This window comes from Schistocerca piceifrons, chromosome 2 (assembly GCF_021461385.2).
Source record: "Schistocerca piceifrons isolate TAMUIC-IGC-003096 chromosome 2, iqSchPice1.1, whole genome shotgun sequence".
NCBI lineage: Eukaryota > Metazoa > Arthropoda > Insecta > Orthoptera > Acrididae > Schistocerca > Schistocerca piceifrons.
In genome coordinates, this window is record NC_060139.1 from 690,058,716 (window position 1) to 690,070,139 (window position 11,424).

The window sequence follows — 11,424 nt, forward strand, 5'->3', positions numbered from 1 at the left end:
TCTGCAAGCGATAAAATTCGGACAGTACATCTGGAGAATGTGGCGAAGCCATGACAATTAAATGTAAGCAATCAGAAAGAACTCTTTTCCCTCGTCGCCAATGTTGTGTCGGTAGCTGGGCCGACACCGTGAAGTTGAGAGGGCTGAAAATGCACTCTAGACTAACGCAGACGGGCGTGAAGTACTGGAACAGGATACGTAATTAATGTTAGGAAGAAAAGTACGGAGCAGGTTTAATACTTAACTTTACTAAATCATTGAGGTACATCGATCTTGACGATACACAGGAGACTTTAAGTTCAATCACTGTATGGCTAATGGCGCCTTGCTAGTTCGTAGCCATTAACTTAGCTGAGGGCTATTCTGTCTCTCGGCTAATGAGAGAGAAAGGCTTCGTACATCTGGTCGGTAGTTAGGTTCTCGTACAACTGGGGCGAGTGCTCTCTCGTATCACGAGACCTGCCTTGGTGGTGGCGCTAGGTCTGCGATTACACAGTGGCGACACGCGGGTCCGACATGTACTAAATGGACCGCGGCCGATTTAAGCTACCACCTAGCAAGTCTGGTGTCTGGCGGTGACACCACAGTTTCGTAGTGCCTGGCCCTCCCAAGGATCTCAGTAATTCTGAAGGATTGTAGCCAACACCAGGTGCCTTGTTTGAATCTAGTTTTCTTTGAAGCACTCTGTCAATTTCTTCTCGTAGTATCATGTCATGTTCATTTGCTTACACTTTCCTTTCTGTAGTACTGTCTTCCAGTTTCTGGCTTTACTGGCGTTCTTCTACGTATTCCTTAAACTTTCCGCCTTCCCTTGTTATTTATTGCTGACTTCCCATATCAGCTCTGAATAATCATATGGCTGTTGCTGTTATCTCCAAGGTTTCTTTAATTTTCCTATGCTTGACATCTATCTTTCCCATAGCCATGCATGTTACTGCAGCTTCACATGTCTGCTGCAGTCATTCCTGCTTTATTATTTTGCACTTTCTGTAACTTCATTTTTTATTTCCTTTTTACTGTTTCATTTGATGAATTTCTATTTCTCCTTAAATTCAATATCTCTTGTGTTATGCAACGGGTTTCTAAAAACCTTGTCTTTTTGTCAATTCGATCCTCTGCTGTGTTTACTACTTCATCTCTCAAAATTACCAGTTCTTCTTCTCATCCAACGTCACGTACCCCGTTTTAGTCAAAAGTTGTCTGACGCTCTCTTTGAAACTTCCAGCAACCTCTGTTCTTTCAGTTTATGCAGCTTTTACTCAAAAAGAAAAAAAATTTCTCTGAGCACTATGGGACTTAACTTCTGAGGTCATCAGTCCCCTAGAACTTGGAACTACTTAAACCCAACTAACCTAAAGACATCACACACATCCATGCCCGAGGCAGGATTCGAACCTGCGACCGTAGCGTTCGCGCGCTTCCAGACTGTAGCGCCTAGAACCACTCGGCCACACCGGCCGGTGCAGCTTTTACTCTTTAATTTTTTACCTTTCTGAAATTTCTTCAGTTTAGTCTGCAGTTCATGACCATTAAATTTTTTTCAGCGTTCCTATTTGCCCCTGGGAATGAGAGGCGGTTTAAAAATTTGGCTTCGAAATCTTTGTCTTATCATAGATTATAATCTATCTCAAATCTTCCACCGTTTCCGTGTCGTTTCCTTATGTACAACCTACTTTTAAGATTCTTAAATCCAAGTGTCTGCAATGATTAAATTTTCGCTGTGACTAAAATTCTGGCTGGTGACTTCCTTTTTTATTCCTCTTTCCCGTTCCACAGTCTTCTAATGTATTTTTCCTTCTCTTTCTTACAGAACTGCAGTCACTCAACACAAATAAATTCTCGTATCCTTTAGCGATCTCATTAATTTCTTTTATCTCAATACATGTTCTTTCAACTTCTTCATCATCTGTGAAGCTAGTAGACATGTAGATATTACTGTGATAGTTCTTGGCTTTGTGATAATTTTGGCTACGATAATGCGTTTCAACAACCGGCTATAAGTTATATCAGACCACTAAATCTTAAAAAGTTTATGAGGAATATAGAGAATCACTTCGATGACTTCAAATAAATTGATTAAATTTCATTAATAAGCCCTTTTATCTCAAACGTTGGCAGATGAAGGAATTATTCATGTCTAACATGACCATCTCCTCCGCCACCTCTATTTGTCTGTCTCCTCTTCCTTTCCCTCTCTCTATTTCCATCATGTCGTCCCCCTTTCTATGTCCATCATCTCCTTCCCCTCTTTCTTCCTCTCCTCCTGTCCCCTCTGTCTATCTCGTCGTTTTCGTTTTCTCTGTCTTTTTCCTCCCACGCTTCTGTCCATCTCTTCTTGCATTCTCTCTCTGACCTTGGGCCTTGTTTATTGTTATTGCAAATTCAGATTGTGTAACAGTATTCTAATCATAAGCCGACAACCCACAAATACAACCTTTATGTTAGCTGACAACGTTTCGCTATTGTACATTTTACTTGTGTATTTATACATTATACATATTAAAAGTATATAGGGCATATCCATCCGAAAGCTGTATAAAAATTTGAATTACATCGATCAACAGCTTTTAGAGGTTCTTGATAATAACTTTTCGGCTTTATATATTACATATTTATTTACATACACATTTAAAACAAAAGCATATAAAAACACGCGCATATTCGAATGCAAAGTGGTGTCAAAATTTCGAAGCAGTCTATGAAGAATCTTCGGCGATTTAAGATTTCGAACAAACGAACATTTACCGTTTTATTTATATAGATATGCAGAAATTATGTAACTACCACGAATGACATGCCAACCTCTTTTGATTTAAGCAACGTAAAAACATTCGACGAGGATGGGATTCGAACCCACGCGTGCAGAGCACATTGGATTAGCAGTCCAACGCCTTAACCACTCGGCCACCTCGTCAGACGTAACAGGATGGTCTATTACTTCTGTGATGCCGCATCACATTGTGATGCCCTTTCTGGCAGCATTTTTCCCTTCTACTGATATTTCGCTTTCTGTGGTACCGCTTCCCTTGGCCTCATGCCAGTTCACTGGTCTGCTGTTACGACAGCCGGCTACTGATTACGTATCTCTCACGCAGCTTGTTTCCTTTTCCCTATCGCAATGCTCCTGACCACCGCCTACGTTTCTCGCTTACTATGCGACACTCATTTCAGCGCTTTATCGCTGAAAGCCCATGCTTTCTTATTTCGATTAAACAAACAGAGGAATATTCTGTTCTCTCCTTTGAAACTCAACCGAGTTTGTAGCTTCCTTTCGCTCTTCTTGGTTCCCTCTCCAGCCGCAATGACGAAGGAGTTGGGACACCAGCGACGTAAGCAAACGAAGACGAAATTAACGTGGGTGCGGACAAGTTAAGATTGATCGGGTGAGTGGTGGCGGAGGGGGGAGGGGGGGGGAGGTTGGGTAGGCGTGTGAACAACGTTTCAGCATCAGTCGCCATCAGATATAATGTGACCACTTTTAATGCTTCCTATCAAGCAAAATTCTTGACTAGTTAGGCATCAGATACCAATTCACGTTTCGTAATATCCCTTGAAAACGCAAAAGATTGTTAAGTCCTTTGCATTTCAGACTGTCCACCACCACGTACAAAGGTACATTCAACTGGCGAAGAATTTCCTGAAGAAGACATTCCATTCTCCCAAAATGAGCTGCCGCCAAGGACAGGGACAAGCGTAAATATTTTGTACTGTTAAAATAAGAACAACGAACAAGTTGGTTTTTTTTTTTTCTTGGCACGATTTTACTCTGAAACTACTGTCTCCAAGACAACGTGTTGCGAACCATCATTTTGTTTAAATTATTATGTGGGAAGAGATATAAATATACCAAGTAGAATATTTTCTGCTATCTTAAACTGTACTCTCTTTGAGAGCATTTGCAGTATGCCGATAAAGGTGGTGAGAAAATTCCGATCCAGAGTACGAATTTAGTAATTTTCTGAACGACAATGATTGGTGGTTTGGGGTTTTGTCTACCTAAGGAAAGGGAACTATAGGTGCAGATTAATCCAGATTGACTATCATTTCTCATGAGTCCCAGGAGAGGAATATGAATACTATGTTTACATACCAGAAAGAACACTAGAATATAAACGCACCTTTTTTAAGGAAATTATAGAAGTGGTGGCCATAGTACACTGGTGGGCGGGCCGCAAGGAGAGAACTACCAGGGCATCGTGAAACGCGTCACCCAAAATGTGTGTCAAAACTTACGTGGTCCGACGATACAAAACCTATTGCATGGGTCATATTGCTCTGGAGGAAGGTCAGTTATGAGGCGAACTACACCTGCTCAGCATTGGCTGAGCACTCTGTGGTGTCTGTACGGACTAACTTGCGTATCTCTCGTCTACCCGCGAGTCAAGAAAAAGCATCTAGTAGAATTAATGTCGTGGAACTAAGTAAACTGTACATCTCTATAATGTTACATACTAGTTCACAAATTATGCTCAGAGTAGACATCATATCGAACGATGCAGCGCTTACCAAATGAATCAACGCCATCGTAAGGCAAAGGCAGCGCCTGCGCCCATCGGAATCTTCTTGAAGTTCTTGAAGAGTGTGAAATTCTGCTCTCCTCAGGAACTGCCACCAGGAGTAGAAGTCTGCTTCCATCCGACTATTTTTTTTAACGCGCGAAACGGGTCTGCTCCCATCGGAAGCTGACGTCAGAACGCTCACCTCACTTCCTCTCTGAGTTCTCCTCCATAAGGGAAAACCCACCTAATTTCGTCTCAGCCAGTCAGACTTGGGTAACAATCGTTCCAATGATCAGACGAAAGGAATTCGAAGTTACTGACCCCTTTCTAGCGCAATTCTGTGAGTGGCCCGTGGAACATTACATTTTTAAGTCCTATATAGACCACTTTATGTGAGAAAATCGGAAAGTAAACGAAATAATTAATTTTTCCCTTGGTAATCAAATTAAATAGCTGTCAAGCTTCTGGAATTTCGCTCCTTATAAAATACGAAAGGGAAAGTTTATTTGTCTTGTAAACGTTTTTTGTACCTTTCTGTGTTTGAGCTCGGAGAGAATGTGAAATGTATTTTCTGTCTGCTGGCAAAAATTGACCTATTTTACTTAATCCTGCGAAACTGTTTAAAAATCATTTACCTTCCTCGTTTCCTTTGTCATGAACATAATTTTCATTGTATTTTTTATTTATAGCGGCCAACATCGTGAAGTCGCAAGTGGATTGTTCGATGATGAAACGAGCAACACTATTCGTGTTCTATCGTTATATCTCCGTTACTGTAAGACAGTACTCCGTCCTGAGATTAATTTGCCGGAAACTTTTGTTTGTCTTACATAATTTTCTGCGTAAGACTTACTCTCAATTGAACGGCCACACACTATCGAACAATAACGTCACCAACATACTCATTGGCCTGATGCGCTTCTACGTCTTTTTTTTTTTTTCTTTTTACTGACGTTTTTTTTTTTACTGACGTCGGTGTATTTGAATGATAAATATTATAATTTCCCAGAATTCTCGAATTATTTACACTTCTCGATGCTTAAAAAAAAATTAATTTTCCCATCGTCATTGGAACGTATTTTCTTCTCGCGACAGTTAACTTATTCGAAGTCTTATTCGCGGTATTTTGTATCGCCGCTTATTGAGAAATTTTCATTGAAATACCTCAATAGCCAAGAAAGGCATGTTTCACCTGCCACATGTTACCATACATGAGGGAAAGCTTGTTTTTGACCGAACTGTCTGGCGTCAGTCTGTCGCGACAGTAATGTATTTCGGGAACATAGGAATTCAACCACCAGTGTCGCCTCGCCACACTGCCATTGTGTGGGAGGGCGTGGTCACAGACGAGACGTTGCCGGAGTGATGCTTTCAGAAAATTGTTCGGGAAGAGCGGCTTCGACCAGAACAGGGTCTTCGTTCCACACACCACCAATTAGAGCGCGACCGAGCGAGCACTTTCTCAAAAGAGGAACCACCTCATGAGTAATCACTACTGCGGCGACAGCTACTCGCATCGCTGAAGTACACAGACAGCTCTAAGATTTGTAACGGACTCCTCCACAGGGAGACAAACGGGAAGGTGTGTCTCGCCAGGGTGTCCCGCGCCGCTGCTGCGCCGGCTCGACACGCAGGCCACAATGAGGAGGTGCTCCATTTCTGAGGCCCTCTGCCACCACACCAGTTTAATGCGTAACCAGTCTTTTGTCAACAGGCAACAAAGGAGGGCCCCGACTACTGTGCGTCCAGGCAGCTTGAAAAGAATGGCAGGGACGCAGTCTTCAGGCCTGCAAGGACTTCTCCACATTTAGGGGCTCTCATCTGAGAAATTTACCAAGAGACGAAACATACTTATTTTAAGGAAGATTGAAATTGCTTACCAACTGTTTCACAACGAGATGTTTCTAAACTACACGGACAGGAGGATGGTGTAAGGTGTTATTCATCGATCTCTTTGTTTCTGTTACTTATGACATGAAACAAATCGGCCAGACAATTGGAGGTCTTATTTCAACGAGGCACTTTCAGCTGTGTGCATCCTGTCTCGCAGGAAATATGAGACTGGTGATCTATTATTTAATAGTTTAGGGATCGAGTCATCGTACGGAATAAGATATGGAGTAATTGGAATTGTAGTGTAAATGGTTGCTCAGTCACAGTTATAAAAAAAAGGTCATCCAGAGCTCTTTTTAGTTGGTAGTTAATAAGTAAGTTATCAGAATTTCTTTGTCACCATTTAACAGAACAATAAGAACACTAAGTCCTCCTCATGAGAGAAACACAACCCAGGTAATATCTTTAAGTCTCACCGTTAATAACACACCTGCCAGCAAATGCTGTTCTTGAAGCCCCATTATCTACAATGCCTTATTATTTCCTCTGTTATGAGGTTCAGAGATGATGCTGCATACAGTACGAGATGCCATCTAGAATTTAACGAAACTGAGTGGAATTTGGCATGCAAATAATGACACTGAACAGTCTTGGTACTAGGAACGGATGCTGGCCATGCGTGTCAAGTCACCGTTGAAGTTGACGATGACTTTTCACCTTTTTCTCAGATGACCCTCTTCAGTACTCAACATCACAACCTGAATTATTCGTAAGCCGACTGGTACTAATTGAAGAGTCTGAGCTCTGAGATTCAGAATTTCCAACTTCAAGCTACATGTCTCTGCAATACAATGAGCGCTCCTCGCTTGAAATGGGTAGTGCCATGACAAACAATTAGAAGTGACCTTAGATGAAACACACACAGATGGTTGTTTGACGCCAACAAATTATAATATCCAACACGTTTTGCGCTCACAGACATCACGCAAGGTATGACAGCCGAGAATGAGAGCAAAAGTAGCTACGTCGCATACTCACCCACTATATTCATATATATTCGCACACTTACGTTTAATTCAAGGCCTAAGTGGTCTACCATCAGACCAGAGAGTATCGTATTGGAGAAAAAGGTGCTCCAGCTTGCTAGAGAAGTGGCCCTATTTAAAAGTTTAGTATAAAGACATGATGAAGCAAGGACAGCGTGCGAACATCCTTATATACACTTTGATTTGTTGTTTTCAGATCCAGCTCGAATAACAATGGACGGAGCACTCCTTATGAGACAGTTTTTTGGAATACTAGAGAAAAGTAAGCTGTGATTCACCTGCTGAACTGTCGTTATGCCACCTCCAGTGCATTGTGAAGGATCTCGTTAGAGCAAATTGGTACCTAATGGTTACGACCACAAGAAATATTCTAAACTATATTCTAAATTATCTTAGGAGATGAATTTTTCCTCAAGGTTGTCTTGATTGTGCTTTAACGTACAAGATTAGTGCAATTTATAAACTTTCAGTTTTTCAGTTTTGTGTATAGACCATTTTAGGGAGTAAAAACATTTCTACATGAAGGGAGGATGAAAATTAACTAGAATTATTCAATTAAATATCTTTTATATCACATATAAGATAGTACATCACCTTCAAAATAGTATTCAATGGACTCAAGCATTTGTCTCATAGTTCATCTGTTAATAGGAACCAAGCAGTGCCTACAGCGATCTTTGTCTCGCCTCTTCTATATTCTGAAAACGGTTTTTGAAGTCCCTTCTCATTCTATGGTAGAGGGAAAAGTCTCAAGGGGCTAGATGCATCTCTCTCTCTCTCTCTCTCACTCTCTTCTCTCTCTCTCTCTCTCTCTCTCTCTCTCTCTCTGTCTCCCCCCCCCCCTCTCGCTCTCCTTTCATTGTGACGTCTTAATTCAAATATGCAACCAAAAATCTTTGCCCGTTATGTTTATCGTAACTGTGAAGTACTTGTTTTATTCTGTAAATCCTCAGACACCACAATGAGCAGCCGAAACATTATGTGACCCCTGCCCACCGCGACATTGGGTGCCATCTGATGGCGTTGCGGGCATGTGACGTGGTAACAAAAATATGTAAGGGGAGTGGGGGCGGGGGCGCAGGGCTCGCTCTAGCGAAGATATGGGCTGCAAATGGGCAAATCCATTGAGGTAAGTGACATAAAGAGTAGATTTATTATTACGAATGGGCTGTCAACGAGTATCTCCCAAACGGCGAAGCTGGTTGAATGTTTACGTGCTACAGTAGTGAGCATCTACGGAAAGAGGTAGAAGGACAGTGAAACTACCACTAGGCGCTAAATGGTTGGACATTCACGATTCTTCATAGAACTTGGGGTTCGGAGGCTTGTCCGCTCTGTAAAGTAGGACAGATGGCGATCTGTGGCATCTCTACCGAAAGAGTGCAATGCTGGAGCACGCACAAGTGTTTCGGAGCACACAGTTCATGTTACGTAGTTGATCATCGACCTCTGCAGTCTTCAGACTACACTTATGTGTTCAAATGCTGACCAAATGACATCGTCAATTGCGACTGCAGTGGGCACGGTACCGTCGGGATTTCACCGTCAGTCAATGAAACCGTGTCGGCTCTTCGGCTGAATCACATTTTTGCTGCACTAGATCGATGGTCGTCTCTATAAACGGCGTCATCGAGGCTCGAAACGTTCAGCACGCCACGGGCGCTGGGTGGTGGGAACAGAGTTATGTTAAGGGACACGTTCTCCTGCATTTGCATGGGACCTGTGGTAGTAATCGAAGACACTCTGACAATTAACAGTTGCGAACCACCTGCTTCCATTCACACTTGATGCCTTGCCCGACGGCGACGTCATCTTTCAGCAGTGCAATTGTCCATATCTCGGTGTCAGAACCGTGCTACAGTGGTTTGAGGAGCGTTATAATAAACTCACGTTGATGTTTCGGCGACCGAATCCGCCTTATGTAAATACTATGGAACCCATATGGGTCGCTATCGAGCGCCATCATCGGGTACGCAAGTCAGTGGCCCGTTATGCGAATTACATGACCCGTGCATAGACATCTAGTGTCACATACCTCCACAAACCTAGAAATAATCTGTCGGAGTCCTGATACGCAGAATCAATGATGTATTTTGTTCCAAAGGCGGACAAACAAGCTGTTAAGCAGATGATCATAATCTTTTGGCTCATCAGTGTATGTGTTAATTAGAAATGTGTTATATGTTGTAACCCAGAATGAGATTTTCACTCTGCAGCGGAGTGTGCGCTGATATGAAACTTCCTGGCAGATTAAAACTGTGTGCCGGACCGAGACTCGCACTCTGGACCTTTGCCTTTCGCGGGCAAGTGCTCTACCAACAGAGCTTCTGTAAAATTTGGAAGGTAGGAGACGAGATACTGGCAGAAGTAAAGCTGTGAGGACGGGGCGTGAGTCGTGCTTGGGTAGCTCAGTTGGTAGAGCACTTGCACGCGAAAGGCAAAGGTCCCGAGTTCGAGTCTCGGTGCGGCACACAGTTTTGATCTGCCAGGGAGTTTCATGTTGTAACCCACACAAATTATTTTCTATTATGATACATTTAGTCTGGGTTAGTAATGTGGTTGAGGAATGTAAGGAGAAGCCATATCCTTGGCAGAGAGTAAAGTCCTGTGTAGGAGCGGTGTCTCTAAACGCGAGTGTGACGTCAGAGCAGAACGCCCAAGAAACTTACTTGGTTGTGAGATGTAAGAGTGAAGACACAAAAGGCGTGCACTGTCGGTCCTATGTGAGGCGCAGTTGGTAATGGAGAGGCACCAAGAGCATGACGAGTTTGGGCAGACGTAAGAGACTCCAGTGAAATACATTCACTTCGGTTGCACAAAATTTTGTCAATTACCCACGGTTTGGATTGCACTGGGGCAATCTTCGTCAGAATAAAACGTTACTTGGAACACAACATCACCCGTCAGACCAAAGCCCCGACCTAACAATTCTACGGCAAGTCAAGCACTTTTCACTCATGATAAACGTAACAGTTTATTAAGAATAAGTCAGTTACATTACAGACAAACACGAAAATATGGTTCCACAAATTTCGCCTATATGCAACTGAGTGTAAACAAAAACAACAGTGCAAAGTTTCTGAAACAACAATTTATACTTTACGCTGCTTTCCGGAAATGTGAGTTAAGTAATGAAGAGATACGCTACAGTTAAACTTCTGGAGAGAGCAAAGAACAACTAAACGAAATTCTATAGATTTGCTGCGGCAGAAGGTATACAGAAAATACGACTGTACGATCTTTTCGCGTTTTCTGCTATATTACGTAAAGAAAAATGAAACCTTTAATGGTACGCTTAAAAGGCACACTAATACACCTATTTACCACGTAAACAGTACTGAACTATATGTTTTTATAACCTAAAATGACTTATCTTTCCGAGACCACGAAAACCCGCGCTAGTTTCCTGGCTGCAGGGCTGAGATATTATATACAGTTTAGTGTGACGGTAGCGGATGTATTATTCCGCTCTTGGCCCTAAGCGACCTTGCAGTTGTCATTATATTCCATGGAGTGTTTTATCTGGTTGACAATGATGTTTTATATTTAAGTTTATATTCCTATGAAATTTCTGTTTGACGAGAGCACTTTTGCTCAGACGTTTTAAATCATGGTGTGATTACATGTACTCCAAGTCACGTTTTACTCTGATGAAGACTGCTATAGGGACGTAACGCGAGTCTTCCTGATGTGAAAAATAGCATACAACGACACATCGCCCTGATTATAGTAGATATGCCGCGAGCAACTGTCGACCATGCCATGTTATGGATGCAGCATATTGCCGAGTCAGGAGGCCATGCTGAAATCATGTTGTGACTATCCTAATAAATGTGCCAGGATCACTGTTATCATGAGATTGTTCCTCCCCTTTTCCTACACCCGCACCACATTCTGACTGTTTACAGTGCCATATTTTCACCTGTTCGCAGAAAATGGAACTACTATTTTTTTCATGTATACAGGCTGCACGGCAGCACTCGTAACACCTTCAGCTTAATTATAACTACTCGGTATTATCTTCTAAAAAAGCTCGCCAAACTCGC

General features: G+C 42.3%; 1 non-coding gene across 1 annotated transcript; it reads right to left on the reverse strand.

Annotated features, from left to right (window-relative positions):
• Positions 1–2,832: 2,832 nt before the first annotated feature.
• Positions 2,833–2,914, reverse strand: Trnas-gcu. Its single transcript has one exon. It is a non-coding gene; the product is annotated as a tRNA-Ser (tRNA).
• Positions 2,915–11,424: the final 8,510 nt, after the last annotated feature.